We start from the raw sequence: 15,439 nt of genomic DNA on the forward strand, positions 1-15,439 counted from the left end.
AGGTATTTGTATATGCATGTCAGACAGATATACCAAAATCTAGTATTGTCTCTCCATCCTCATGTGTAAAATGACATCAACTATTCTTCACATACATTTTTGAGGGAATCCCATTCCCTTGGAATGAAAAATATAAGGAAAAAAAAATGGCATTATCCTTAAACCCATCTATGGAGAGGGCACAACATGCTTTAGTTGCAGCAGAATGTTTCAGATGACTCCAAGTGGAAGCTGTGTGTCTACCTCCTCTGGTCTCTTTTGAAGAGCCCAGCCTAAAAGGTTTTGTCTAAACCAGTCTGCTGTAATGCAAAACCCTTCCAAGACTATTTCTTCTTTTCCCAGCTAGGCATTTGTTTTCTTTTTTGTCTTTGTAAGTTAGCTGATTACTTCTGCCTTGACATGTGTTTGGTTTGTAAATCAGACAACTTAATTCTAATTTTCCCATTGAGATTTCTGAACAGATATTGCTAAGACAAGAAATTTTAATTCTTCACAGCTGGTCTTCACTGTGATCAGAGTCCCAAATAAAAAGAAATGAATAAAATTACATCTCATATATAAATCATACAGCCTTTCCATAATGCTGAATACTTCTTAAGAAAGAAAGAATCCTGAAATATCCAGAGAATATGAAACAAAATATTTCCCAAAACTAAGTTCCTCAAAATTAATAGTAATGAAAAAATAGTGAGTAACAACACCTGGGGACAAAATTACTTCATACAAATAAATTCTGTTCAAGTGATTGCTCTTCTGTTTGACTTTGACCAGAGCCTGATCCCTTTTCTGTGCCTTGATTTCCTTTTCTCTCTCATGTTTAGCTGCTGAGCCCTGCAGTGGAGGGAAGCACAATATCTAAGCATAAAAGGTCAGGATCACTCTAGGATTCTCACAGTTTTTGCAATAATAGCATTTTCTTCCTTATTAGTATCAGAATTGTGTAAACTGTGGCTTCATTAAACTTGAATCTTTAGGGTTTTGTTGCCAGTTGCCATTGATAATCCTCAGAAGGACCTGCTGGTTTTTATTTATGTAGCTAAATTTTTATTTATGTAGCTATATTATGTAACTCTTTCATTTTTGTTGCATATTCATGGATAGTGTAATTCATATTTGGATTTATCCCACTGTCAGCTTGTATCTGTAAAGAAAATGGAGTTTGGATTTTAGTAAAATATAGAATTATGTGTATTATTGCTTCACTCCTCTAGAGGGAACTCTAACTCTCTTCATGTATTTCTCTGTAAAAACGGTGGGCTGACCAAGATGAGGGAAGACCTACAACCTCTTTTGCCAGAATGAAACTTGGCAAAAACCAGCAGTGATTGTTTTCAGGTACAGTGATTTTTAGTTTCGCCAGAGCTCCTTTCTTAGCATGGCCTGGCACTTCCATCTCCAAGAAACATGCAGGACACAGTGTTAAGGCTGCCCCAGAGAGCTGGATTTGGATCTTTCCCAGTCCTGACACTGCGTGTGCTACATCAGTTCTTCAGGCTGATAGGGGAAATTCGAATTCTGGCTTCAGACAACAGAAAATTTTGTCCTGAGGGTTTAATGTAAGATATTGCCTGGGGGAGTGGGGACAAGTGGGGAGTACAGCAACTGTACTGCAAACACTTCTAACCCACACCATCCATTTGTGAAGCTGCACTGTTAGCTGCAAAGGCTGAGGCCCATTTTCAGACCTGAGTAGGTTTCAAGATCCATGGCTGGCAAATAAAAAGAAGAAGACTTCTCTGTGGGAGGAACAACTTCTGCATTCAGAGGAGTGTGGAAGTAGTCTTGTGGATGTCATGAGGTCTCTGTTTTGGGCTGAGCTGCTCACAGTGGATGAGTTCAGTCCTGTCACAGGATCTCAGAGGAGTGACTGGATAATAGGGCAGGCTTCTTCCCACTACCCACTCCAGTTCTGTGCCTTCCCCAAAGACCAGTGTCAATCTGCCAGCTTCTCTGATTACCCTTATATGGAAAAGTAATAAGTCACCACTTCTGTTCATATTGCCTTGGTGCAGTGCCAGCCTTCCTACACTCCCCAGATGTCTTTATAGGGAACAAGCCATGACAGAGTGCAGATGCAAACCCATCAGTGCAGCAGTGACTGGCTTACTTCTAGGAAAAGGAACAGCCATGGATATAGAAGCACTTTGTTCTGACTTAGCATCCTCAACAGCTGGATATTATAAGAAACAAGATGGAGAAAAGTGTTGGCACTTCATATATTACCTGCATTTTGCAGAATTTTCCAGTCCCCTAACTTGGCTCTCTGGTGTGAACTACTTAGAAAATTCTCTAGGAAATAAAGTACTTGACTGCTCATAACTTCAGTTATAAGCAGTTTTCAGCCCCCTCCACCAGATAGATCAGTTGTGCTGGACTCAGAAAGGAGAATAACACTAAAACCACAGCATTTTGTTCTTTTCAGGTATTTTAGGTAAGAAAAGGTTTGCTATAGGCAGGAATTTCTAATTTACCAGCATTGGTCCATTAGGGAATGGAATCAAAACAAGCTAGCCAGGCAAGAAAAATATGACAGATCAAAGAAAAATTGCCCATGTTCCTTGTTGTTAGGCAGCTGTGAAGACTGATTCATGCCAGTGCTGCCAAGGGGTATGTAGGATAAATTCAATTGTAACAAAAAGTAATCACAGGAACTAATCTGATTCTCTGAACCCTTCAGCTGAATAAAGTGAATGATCAAGGAGCGGGTAAGGGTTATTCCGAGTGGCATTTATACCATGCCTAATATCTCAAATTTTCTACCTTCTGATTCCCAACTTCTGTCTCATTTGTTTCTTCTATATGGGTCCCTTGAAGATCTGGTGCATTTACTTGGTTTTCTCTTAGTGCTGAACCCAGCACTCTTCTACTCTGCTTCATTGCTCTGACATAATTCATGACAGACAAATAAAAGCCAGAGGAGTATGCTCTTCTCAGGGAGCAAAAATGGATTAACAGAACAAAGGTGTACCAGAAAATTGACAGTCCAGGGGAAAAGATGATTTGACTACTTCCCTTCTTCCACTTGAAACTGTTTCTGTTCATACTGCCTTTACAAACAAGGACAGGACATGAGCCCCAGCCCAATCCCTAGCTGGTGTAGATTCAGGACTTTCTGTGTGGAATAGTTTCATTCACAACATATATTGAGACCATATCCTCAGGGCTTCTCAAGCAATTGTTTCATTATTTCTACTGTATTTGTTCTGGGACAGCCATTCCTTTTCTGTGGCACGAAGGCCCTTTTTGCAGATCACCATGACAGTGCCATACTGTCAGGTAATTACACTTGTGTAATTGTGCAAGAGGCATTTGAGCATGCAAGGCTGCTGAGACAAAGCTGAAGGACTCTCAGGTATGTGCAGAATAGTACAGTGCAGTATACACAGTTTAGAACAAACTGTGCTTTTAATAGCTTTTTTCAGGGAGAACTCCAGAAGATACATCAAATGTATGCAATATGATCAGTGAGGGCTTGAGCCCAGAAGTGAAAAGGGAGAGAGCAGAGCATTGGAGTATATACAATCTGCTGAACAGGAACTAGCATACCTTTGCTTTTCTATGTCAGAGGGCAGCTGGCTTGTCATTTTGCAATTGTAATTTCTCTGGAAATCCTTGCAGAAGTGGGTGACACAGTGAAGTGCATGATTTGCAGAAGTATACACAGCAGTCATACTGTGCCATTTCTGGTTTGGTGCAATTAACCAGTGCTTGCATGGATGTGCTTTTCTCAAGTTTACAGCCTACCTCTAGTCATGGTATTTTAATGAGGACTTCTAATGGTAAACATGGCTGGCTGTTGTCCTTGCCTAGTCAGGAGAGAAACAGTCCTGTCATTCTTCTATGGGCAACTCCAGAATGCAACTTGCAGAGTGGAGGAAATTCATGCTCTCAGAATTTACGTTCTTCTGACACAACATCATATCCATCATCAGAGCACCTTCTTCTCTAGTACAGGGGAAGAAGAAACCAGAAAAACAGAATAACCTGTGAATTCTAAGGAAATAGGAAGATGCTGGATTATGAATCCCAGGTTATCATGTGGCCTGCTACTAGGCTGCTGTACAGGATATTATCCCTGCACCTTCACGGGGCCCAGCAGCTCTGCCTGCTGGAATTAGAGGGGAAGAGGGCATCTCTCCCATGATAGCATCTGTTACTTGGCACTAGGGAGAAGTCTAAATGTACAGCCTTTGGGACATAATGACTGATCTTCCAGAAATACAGTGCATTGCCTCAGGAGCAATATTTCCTCAGCATGGAATAAATGAGAAAATTTTTCATGAGCTGAGAAACCATTAAGCCAAAACCCACCAAGTGTGAAGATGTTCCTAAACTGCTAATTAGTCTCTGCCTATCTCATCGCTGTCTTGAAATCTGAGATCCTTGAAACCCTAATTTATGCAGAAAGATACTTGGGCTGTGTCTACACTGTAATAAAGGGAATCTTGGTACACTGAATTGCATTGTAGGACCAAGAGAGAGAAAACCAGTTAAGATTTATTTTAAAGCCTTAGCTTAAAATCTAACTCACTCAACATGTTAACAAATTAACATTCAAGGACTGTGTACCTTGGCCTTCAGTATAAACAGTTTAGCAATAGATAGTATCATTTAACATACTTTGTACCTGCATACAGCTGATATATACCCTTAGATACCAAGAATTTACTTTACAGTTTATCCAGAACTCTTCATTTTTTAAACTGAAATCTTCACTGTCACTACTGAGAAGTCTAAATTTCTGTTTGAGCAAAAAGTATTTAATTTGTTAGAACAGAAAAATCAAAGTTATTGTGTATCTACTATCCAGAAAATTTCAGGTTTTTCACAAAGAAAAGAAAAAAATATCAAAGGGCTCACCTACCACCCTCTTCTAAGCCCAATGAGCAGAGAAAATTTACACACTTACCACTGATTTTAACCAACTCCTTAGGGTAAACATAAGGACCAAGACATTAAATAAACCTTGTTTATGTGTACTAAAATTTGTCTAATTTGAAAGGTGAATAATATGTAAATATGACTATTGGCTAGAATATGTGAGAATGTCTAGAGCAGGCTACAGTTTTGCCAGCTGGTAATCCTTCTCTGAGAGTGATTAGACCAAGCATCTGCAGAAGAAAGCAAAGGTAGCAGAAGATGATTTTCCAGCTTCCAGTCATATGATACCCAGATATTTTCAGTGCTACAGGCAGTATTGCTCTGCATGACAGGCCTAGACAGACTTCTCTTCAGAAGTGATATCTGATCATTTCTGAGCCTCGTAGTCTTGTGTCAAGGTTTACCACCTTTAAACTGCATTTCCTGTAAAATACATCCCTTATTTTGTTTTCGAGTTTGGTTATATCACACATACATTGCTGTTACCATTTGGCCTGCAGTTGTGAGGGGGGAAAGTTCCCAAAAGCATCCTCAGCACACCAGACTACATTCCAGACTGCTGCTTGGTGAACCTGCTGTTTGTTGGCTACACAGCATGGATATTGTATATTGTAGAGAGCAGGATCAGAATAACATATCCCTTTTTCTTGAGAGAGTGCTGAAACATTTTCCAGACAGGAGCTCCTCACATAGCAGCAGCAAGGCTGGGAATGGCACTGTGAAAAGGCACACATAAGGAACTTGCAGAACCTTTTCTCTACCCCCTCGGACTGCTGTGACAGTCTTAAGATCCAAGGTTTCACTGCAGACCCGCTGACCTGAAACAGTGGAGCAAAGACCAGGAAGAAATAGGAAGACTCCCTGTCTAACAGTGAGACAACCAAAGCACCTGCCTAAGGATTAAGCCTAAATTTCATCCAGAAATTACTTCAAGACACTGTAGATATGCTCTTCTGCTCTTCTCAACACCGTAGGGTTCAGACTTGCAGAGTTGATGACTCTAGGAATTTATGGACTCACCCAGAGTGAGAAAAATGGGAAATACAGGTCTGTCCAACCAGGGTGTTCCTTGTTTTGTCTCCTTCTCTTCTCTTTCCTCAGACTCAACTTGCTCTTGAATTTTTACCATTGTACCTTTATACAGTCATCCCAGGTTTTGACACACTTGGATTGGAGGTGATTGCAAAATTCTTTTCTCCTCTTAATTGCATTTGAAGAGCAGACACGAAAAAGGCTAATGAATTAATGTTTATGAGCATTGAGAAACCTGCTTAGAATTTCTGAACTATCCATGGTCTCTGTAGGTGAGTTATTTAATCTACCCCACTATCTCTGTTCTGCATTTCTTAAATTAGTATTCTCGAGTATTTTTGCAATACTTGATTGAGAATAAATCTCATTAATGATTGTTGGACATGCAAGTTTCAGGAAGGTGTGGGCCCACAAGAACTTAGATAACAAAGTGGAGGAAAAAAATGGAAATAATATGCCAGTCCAAACCCATCTTATCTGGCAGTATCTTAGAAAAAAGGTAGTCTTTAAGCTCTGTCAAAAGTTATTCTCTCAACCTGCTTGTGTCCATAGCCAAGAAAATATTTTCAGAAAAGTTACCTCTGAAGTCAAGTGCTCAAAACAGCCTAGCATCTTCCTTCAGCACCAAACCTTGTGTTCCCTCCTGCTCAAGGAGCTGTCACATGCAAATAGCCATCCTGGCCCTGCAGCAGGAATTTGTCCAAAGTAACCTTTCTGCATTGCTTGATTCCCTTCTCATGTTAGTCTCATGGTGGATGGCTTTGCAGTGGCTGTCAGGCAGCAGCTGTGACAAGGGAAAAGATATGCAGGGAAAGGAGTTTAGACGAGTCAGTATGCAAATATACATATGTATATGTCTATTCTTATGGATTACACATATATGTAGAGGTTTCAGAAGGGATAGTACTGCAGGCTGCTGATCTCAGAGACTTCAAGCCTTGTTTTCCCCTGGAAGCAAAGGAAGGTTTAGTTTCCATGTGGGAAGAGATTGTCATGGGTGCTTTGACAGGTGTTTGTAGATCTTACTCTTTACTCCTCTCTGGTTTTCCCCATGTGCCTCATTCTGGGAAAGCTTCTACAAAAAAGAAACAGCTAGCCTGAAGATGTAAGTGGGTTGAATTGAGATTACAAAGGAGAGAGAGGTCAGGAAGGCACTGGAAAGAGCTAAGCATTTATTTGTACACTAGGCAGAGGGGACAAGATATATTTGGGAAGGTGGGTAACATGACAAGGATACAGTGAGTAACTCCTCGCTGCCCACACATCCATTTGCATACCATTTTTGCCGAGCCTATATTTCTTTCAAGTTGCCATCTCTTCCAAAGCCATAGGTTGCCCAGCCTGCCTGCTGATGCTTGCTGCTCCCTGCCTATCCACACCAGAAGGGGAAGGGAATATTTGCAGGGGCTGTGGTTCCCCAGGGCTGGCAGGTACTACTGCCACTGTTAAAAAGAGCAAATTGCACTATAGGTGCTTTTACAGCTCTCAGACAGCTCTAGATCAGTTCTTTGAGTATTTTTCCCCCTTCTAGCTCTCAGCAATTTATCTCCTCACCATGGGGCCTCTGAAAAAGACAAACAAGTCTCCCAGGAACTGATAATACAAGGGCCATTTTCAACATATGGTCAGAGGGAGACATGAAGCCTACCCACAGCTCTGTGGAAATACCCCAGGCTCAGAGCCTCTTTCCTCCTGTGGGAAATGTACAAGGGAGGTCTTCTAGGGAGCTGTAATCAAAGATTGATCCCTCCAGGAGAAGCAAAGGCTTCTTAACCAGTCCACCTGATTCTGCCATTTACCAAGAGAGCAGAAATTGCTCAAAATATCTGAAGCAACCCACTAGCAGCTCTGTACAACTTGAAGAGCTTGTGCAGAGATGCTGGAAGTTTTCTTTGGCCATAGATGCCAGGAAGTGGATGTATGTGTGTGTGTGTACACTACCATACATGCACTGTATAGAATTGAGCAGAGATGTGATGAGAAGTCCAGCAAAGAAGACTGGCAATCCATTCTTCTCATATCAGCAGGACCTTACACATCCACAGGGATGTTACAATTCCAGGCCACTGGCCCACCTGCAAGACTGCCCATGCATATCACTGGGAGCATTCTTTGTAATGCTGTAAAAGGACATTTTAACCCCAAGTTTTATTCTGAGGCATTTTTCAGTCAAAGATAAAATCCCTCTGATCCTAGAAACTCTGCTTGCCAATTGAAATTTGTGAAAAATTAAAATGAGAAAAGGATCAGATTCCTGAGTTTACTGCTAAAATATTCATGCTTTTAAAGAAAATGGAGTTTTCCTCATTCTTCCTGAGGGGGAAGAGGAAGATCTGGGGCTAGTAGCAGTCTAATACAATATGTCTGGTAAGGGATTTGGTAAGAAGTTGAGGAGCTCTGACTTTGCTGTGCTGTGACTGAGTAAGAAGGACACTGCCTCTGCTTCACACGGTTGGGAGGGTGAGCATGTATGGTATCCCTGTACTGCACAGCAGTGACTAGCTTATCTGCAGCATTGCAGGGTAGTGACTTACTAGGAAAGCTTTCTTACCCACCCACCCCCTGCCCCCCTTCCTCTCTTTTCCCTCATTTTTCAACAAATGTGAAATGTGCTGATAAATACTGCAAGTGAATGATACAGTATTTACTTGTTTACGCTCCCCTTCATTTGTGAATTTGTCTCAGCATTGCTGAAGGATCATTCTTTCATTGCTTTTTTACACAAACATGCCTGAAGGCCAAATATTAATCAGGGTCATCTTCTCCTCTCTGTTAACTCTTGTTGCTTCCAGCTGCTCAGAGTTTTACACTGGACTTTCATTTATTTATGGGAGATTTATTCTGAGGTTTGTACTCTGTGGTTAACTCAGCAGAGGTAGCAGTAACACAGCCATGTTTCTAGACAGCCTCCATGTACTAAAGAGCTGTATACCTGGCTACTCTGCTTTACTGCACCTCACACCTCTCTACTTGGTGACAGTAGTACTGACAGGTTTTTTTTCTACAGGAGAACATCGCATGGCATTGAAGTTACAAACTCAATGAAAATTCTTAAGTAAAGACAACAGAAATATTGGTCACAGGAGTTTCCTTGTGATGTGTTTTACTGTGTCAATCCTTAAATAAAGTATGTGGTTACCTTTGGTCCTGGATCCAAGCTATTCCTTTCTAAGTTTTGCATCCACTAAATGTTTCCTGAGATAGCTACTGTCAGTTTGCAGTCATCTTTCCTCGAGGCAGAGAGCTGTACAATATTTTCCCCAAAGTAGTACCTGAAATCCCTATATTGAGTGCTATATCAGTGATTTAGGTGTTCCCACATGTCAAGACATTTCACTTGCTGACGACTGATTGAAGATGTGAAGGTTGGGTACAGCCTTGGCTTCAGTGACACGGTGGAATTCAGGATCCTGCATGGAAGAAGCAAAGCAGCAGTCAGGACTAGGACCCTAAATTTCTGGAGAGCTTCCCTTTGGCTTCTTCAAGGACCTATTTGGAGGGATCACATTAGCTACAGATGTAGAAGAGGGTCCAAGGGAGCTGTTCAATGTTCAAGCATCACTTCCTCCAAGCTCAAGGCCAATGAATCCCCATGAGGAAGAAATCAAGCAAAGGAGGCAGGAGACCTGATGAATGAGCGGGGAGCTCCCAGAAAATCTCAAATGGAAGAAAGAAATTTGTAGGATGTGGAGAAAGGGACAGGCCATGTGGAAGGACTAGGTGCATCTTCAGAGTACACAGGGATGTGACAAGGAAGGCCAAGGCCTGCTTGGAATCTGGTAAGGGGTGTCAAGGAAAACAGGAAGGGTTTCTTCAAGTGTATCAACTTCAAAAGGAAGAATAGAGAAAATGTGGTGCTGCTGCTGAATCAGATGGGTGTCCCAGTGTTGGAAGACTCAGACAAGGCAGAATTATTGAATGCCTTTTTTACTTCAGTCTTTACTGCTGAGAACAGCCCTCAGGAATCTCACACCTCAGAAGTGAGAGAAAAAGGTTGGAGAATGGAAGACTTGATTGTAGAGGGCTGGGGAAGAGATCAGCTAGGCAGATTAAACACCCATAGATCTACAGACCTGATGGGATGCACCTACGTGTGCTGAGAGATCTGGCAGATGCTAAGCCAGTTTCCATTATCTTTCAAAAAGCACAGAGTGGGAGAGATGCCTAAAACTGGAGGAAGGCCAATGTTACTCCCATCTTCAAAAGGGCAAGAAGGAGGACCTGGGAAGCTACCAGCCAGTCAGCGTCACCTCCATCCCTGGAAAGGTGATGGAACAGATCATTCTGGGGGTCATCACCAAGCATATAAAAGTAATTAAATTCATCCTTACTCAGCTTGTTTATCAACAACTCAGATGAAGGGATAGAAAATGACCCTGAGCCAGTTTGCAGATGATACAAAACTGGGGGGAGTGGCTGGCACACTGAAGGCTTTGCTGCCCCCTCGGAGGGACCTTCATGGGCTGCAGAGTTGGGCAGAGAGAAACCTCATGGGGTTCAGCAAGTTTAGAGTCCTGCAGCTGGGGAGGAACAGCCCCAGGCAGCAGCACAGGCTGGGGGTGACCTGCTGGAGAGCAGCTCTGTGGAGAAGGACCTGGGCTCCTGGTGGACAACAAGCTGTCCATGAGCCAGCAGTGCCCTCGCAGCCAGGAGGGCAGTGGGGTCCTGGGGGCATCAGGAGGAGTGTGGCCATCAGGTCAAGGGAGGTGGTTGTCCCCCCGCTCCACTTCAGTGAGGCACATCTGGAGTGCTGGGTCCAGTTCTGGCTCCTCAGTCCAAGAGAGACAAGGAGCTGCTGGAGAGGGACCTTGGAGAGTCTCTAAGATGATTTGGGGTCTGAAGGATCTGCCTTATGAGGAGAGACTGAAGGAGCTGGGCCTGTTAAATCTAGAGAAGACAGAGAGGGGATCTCAGAAATACATGTAAATATCTCCAGAGTGGGTGCCCAGAGGATGGTGCCAGACTCCTTTCAGTGTGCCTTGGCAGGAGGCTTGGACTCAATAATCTCCAGCGGTCCTTTCCAACCCTAACTATCCCTTCATTCAGTGACATATATTAACAAAGAGATGAGAGTAAGGGATCTTAACTGTCTCTGCTTTCATGTGATGGCCCCTCACTGCTGGCTTTTATTGATTCTTTCAAAGCTAAAATGCATAGAAAATCTCAAAAGGACTTCCATCATATAAAAAAAAGTGTTCAGGAAAAGTATTATTGAAGTTGTACTCAGCTCAAATGCATCACTCTCCAAGCTTGACCTGTATGGAGCTCACAGTTAATCCTCCTCTCCTCAGTCAAATAGGTTTTAATATAGTTTTGGGGATTTATTCATCAAATTCCTGTTCCATATCTTCAAGCATTTCTTCCACAAACAGTTGAATTTATTTCCACTCACCATTAGTTTATTGAATGTAAGAAAGTCTGGTGAAATGGTAGGAAACTTGAACTCAATATGATGTGTATTCTGTAGACTGTCCTTCCTGCCATCCAGTATAGAGTATGCTACTTATTTGAATGAGGAAGGTGTTTCTCTTCAAGGATTTAATGATCTTTGTCTCATCTCTAGAAACATAAAATACAGAATTCAAATACATCTATGTAAATATATATATTTCGGGGTTTTTTTCCTGACTAACACTAGGCAAGTAAAATTGAATCCTCCCAGCAGCACACACACAAAACATGGTAGAGAGAATTGTGTTCGTGTTTAACTGCACTATGTATACATCAGCAATGAATACTATAGAAAACAGGATATGGCATAAAGATGATTATTTCTACAGGATACAGATGCAAAGTCTTCAAGATGTTATCATGGCACAGAGGAAAGTCGAAACAGGAGATTTCTGCTAATTCTTTAGATGGATATACACGCCAATTGAGAATACAGTTCCATGGTTAGGTCCATTTATAATTATCAACTTATGGAGGACTTTCAAACATCTATTTTGTTATCTTGATATAGCACCTTTTCCTTCCCATCTATGGGGGCTATTAGACCACACAGTGGGGTTAAATGGAACCCAACCGAACGGGCAAAAAAAAATGTTGTAGGATCCTTAGCTGATGCAGGCTGGTCTCCTGTCTGGGTGGAGGCAGGGTAGTCTTGCAAAGAGTAGCACAAATTTACCAGGGTACTATGCAGTCATGGGACAGGGAGTATAGGGTGCTTGTAGGAGGAAGGATGCTGAATTCTGCAAAGTTTGCCAAAAGAGAAATGAAAGGAGAAATGGAAAACAGGATTCAGCAGCAAGCTAGGATAAGTTTGGAGAGAAGGTCATAGAGACTTAGTCATACCTACACAAAGATGTCCAAGCATCTGGTCTAAGCTTGTTAAGAGAATGCAAGTTTTCCTCTCTGGTTATGTAAAAGTAACTTGTCAGAGCTTTGCCAACTTAGTTACACTTTGTCTGGAAGAAAATGCTCCCATGTAACTACACTTATCCCTACCCCTAAGATGCCCAGGAAGCCTTGAAGGCAATGGGACCTTGACAGCTAAAGGGGTGCCTTCAAAGGGATCCTGTCAGAAAATGACTAAAAACAGAATGATGGTCGGGGGCTAGTCAGTCAGAAGAGGCAGCCTCAGAGAGGGTTGCTATAACACCAGAAAAAGAAGATCCAAATAAACCTAGTATACAAGTCCCGCCCTCTTTCCCTCCCCTGATGCCTCCCATGAAAATTCCAAATTATCCTTTCAAATTCAGGGACAAAAGAGGGACATAACAACCAATTTTGAATGTGACCGAGTGCTTCAGCCTTTCATGAAAACATATCCAGCCACAAAAATGCATTTTTTCTCTTTAGTTTTACACAAAGTATGCAAGTAAAATTACTGTCAAAAGAATGTTCCCCAGTATTTCCCTGATTTCTCCCCAGGGTCCTTAAATTCGCTGATGTAAAAAGAAAAACAAAGAACTACAAAAAGGTACATGAACACAGCTCTATAAATAAAAAGAAGGGGAAGAATGAAACCATTTTTTGTATTTTGAACCAGCCATTGTGTAGGCATTTGCTTACTCCATCACTGCTCTATGCTCAGGATATTAAGAGAAGACACATACTAGAAGGAGCCTTTTTGTTGCATTGAGTCTGACCTGAATTTCCTTTCTAAGGCCTGGGAAATAAAATCAGAGAGATTAAGATCTACTTTTTACCCTTGTACTGAAAAACTTCACTAGCGAAGGGCAAATTTTTTTCCAAGATAAACAAAAAATTTGGCTTAATTTTATGTCTGGTTATAAATACATTAGAAAAGGGGAAAATTAGTCATATGAGCTTATAAATAATAGCTCAATTACATTCAAGAATATGTGGGTGGGTGTCCTGGGTGGAATAATTTGCTAAAGCAGAGTTCTTCCTTGCCTTTCCTCTTCCTCTTAATTTATTCCTCTTTCTGAATATGTGCTTCTTTTTAATCTTTATTTATATCTTGCTTTTTGTTCTTTAATCTTGGTGATCTTTCTATAATGGGTCTATACACATTTTTCTTTAGGATTGGTTTGTTATGGACTAAATATTTTTAATGGATACCAACACAGTGTAAAGCGCTTAAGTGTATACCTAGCCTCTGGTACACACTTCTGTTTTCCTGATGTCAAGAAAATGTGTATTTAAAATCAAAGGACTGCTTAACAGCTCTGTTGTGCAAGTCTTGGTATGGTTGTTTTCACCATATTGCAGCACAGTACTGTACAACCTCCTGCAACATCAAAGACCCCTCCTTCCTTCTTGCCTTTTCTTAGACATTTCTGCTCTTGCTTTTTGATTCTTGTTTTGATCTCACTAGAAACTGATGCTGACATGTAATAAAATTCTCCAACATTTAGATTTCTGTCAAGCCTCCTAGCTGATCAAGGCTGTCAATCTGATCAGATTGATTCCGATCCAGGAACCAACCACTCCAGCTACGCTCTTCCTTTTTGTGCAGCTTGGCATCAGTGAGGAATTTAAGAATCCATGTAACCGTGCCTGGCTTCAGAGCAAGACTCAGCAAGGATCTGAAAGGACTAAACCACCTGAAACATGTGGTTAGTGCACCACACAGAGCAGTGAGCTGGAGTTGTGTGAGAGCATTCCCGAGATGTTCCCACTGCCCATGCTTGCCTGCAAGAAGGGCAAGGGAAACACTGGGGTTTGCTGGGATTGTGTTGGTCTCACACCTTCCTAGGTGATATATGAGGTAATGTGTGTTGTGCAAGTCTTTCTCTCAGGTTGTTTTTTCTGTTAGTTGATTTGTTTTAATTTTTATTGTTAATTACATCACTGCAAGTATGTGGTTTGTTCTGATGTCCCATAAATACGAAGGTTTTTACTGCTGAGAGATGCTGGCACTATTTGTGAGAAGACATCCAGAGCCAGTATTTAACCCAGTACCTGAGCAGATCATGACCTGACATTTTTATGCACTCAGTTTGGAAACACTGCATAACAGTATCAAAGACAAGAAAGATGTAGCTGTGTTTTCATTTTAAATCTGGGATCTTGTGCCAGGTGTTAGGAAAACATTCAGAATTCCACCATGTCAAAACAAAAAGATTTTTCCCAGCCTCAGTGGAGTTTTGATTGTGTCTCTCACTGAAGGCAGGGTTGGTCCTTTCAACAGAAGCACAGGTAGCCCTCTGCTTACACACACAGTTACCCACAGGAGAGATTTCTAATCCAAAAGGTTGGAAGTGACTCCAAAGGCAGCAGCAATTTCTCAGGCTCTGGGAGCAAACCACAAAACCTCAAAAGCCTGCCAGAGGAAAAAACACAAGGGCTGACCAAAGCCTGAGGATCTGGCAAGCAAAACTTCAGATTTATTTTTTTCTTTTCAAAGTTTCTTTTGAAAAAGTGTGAATATTCTCAGCATCTTTGCAACCTGTTCTAGCATAAGAATCTGTTCCTACTGCTCCTAATTTCCATATTTGGAGTGTCCTTCTTTCACTATTTAGAACATTTCAGGTTTACAGCTAATTGTGGGTAAAAAAACCCTTTGGTAGATTAAACAATATGAGATATGCCCTCACTTCCTGGCTCTTTTGAGGACAGTAGCCCACAGCCAGGCAGGCTGTCTTACTTCTCACTGAATGGTTCTACATGGTGGGGTGATGCACGGCAGCAAATGATCTCCAGTGTCATTGGCAAAAAGTGGGACTGATGATATTGGGTCACTTCCCACAGGAAGGGCCTACAATGAAGAACATGGTGTTTATCTGACATGAATGGTTGGGAGATTATGTAATTGAAAATGCACTGCACCACCGCACTAACACATGCAATATCCGAAGTGGTCCCTGTTTAGCATCTGCATTTCTGATGTTCTATCTGAGTTAACTTGAGCTGTTCCAGGGAAACATTCTGAGTGTTGCTGAGCAGAGATAGCACCACACGTGGATATAAAGGCATTGTTAAGACAAGCTTTATATGGGATGTTCTGCCAAATGGTTCCCTTCCCTTCCTCTTCTCATTTCCTTGTTCTCCTTTAGCCACTGGAGAATGGTAATCCCTTTATTCGCTTATGCGTAAACTGGTGACTTTCCAGACCTGC

The sequence above is a fragment of the Lonchura striata genome, chromosome Z (genome assembly GCF_046129695.1).
Source record: "Lonchura striata isolate bLonStr1 chromosome Z, bLonStr1.mat, whole genome shotgun sequence".
Lineage (NCBI taxonomy): Eukaryota > Metazoa > Chordata > Aves > Passeriformes > Estrildidae > Lonchura > Lonchura striata.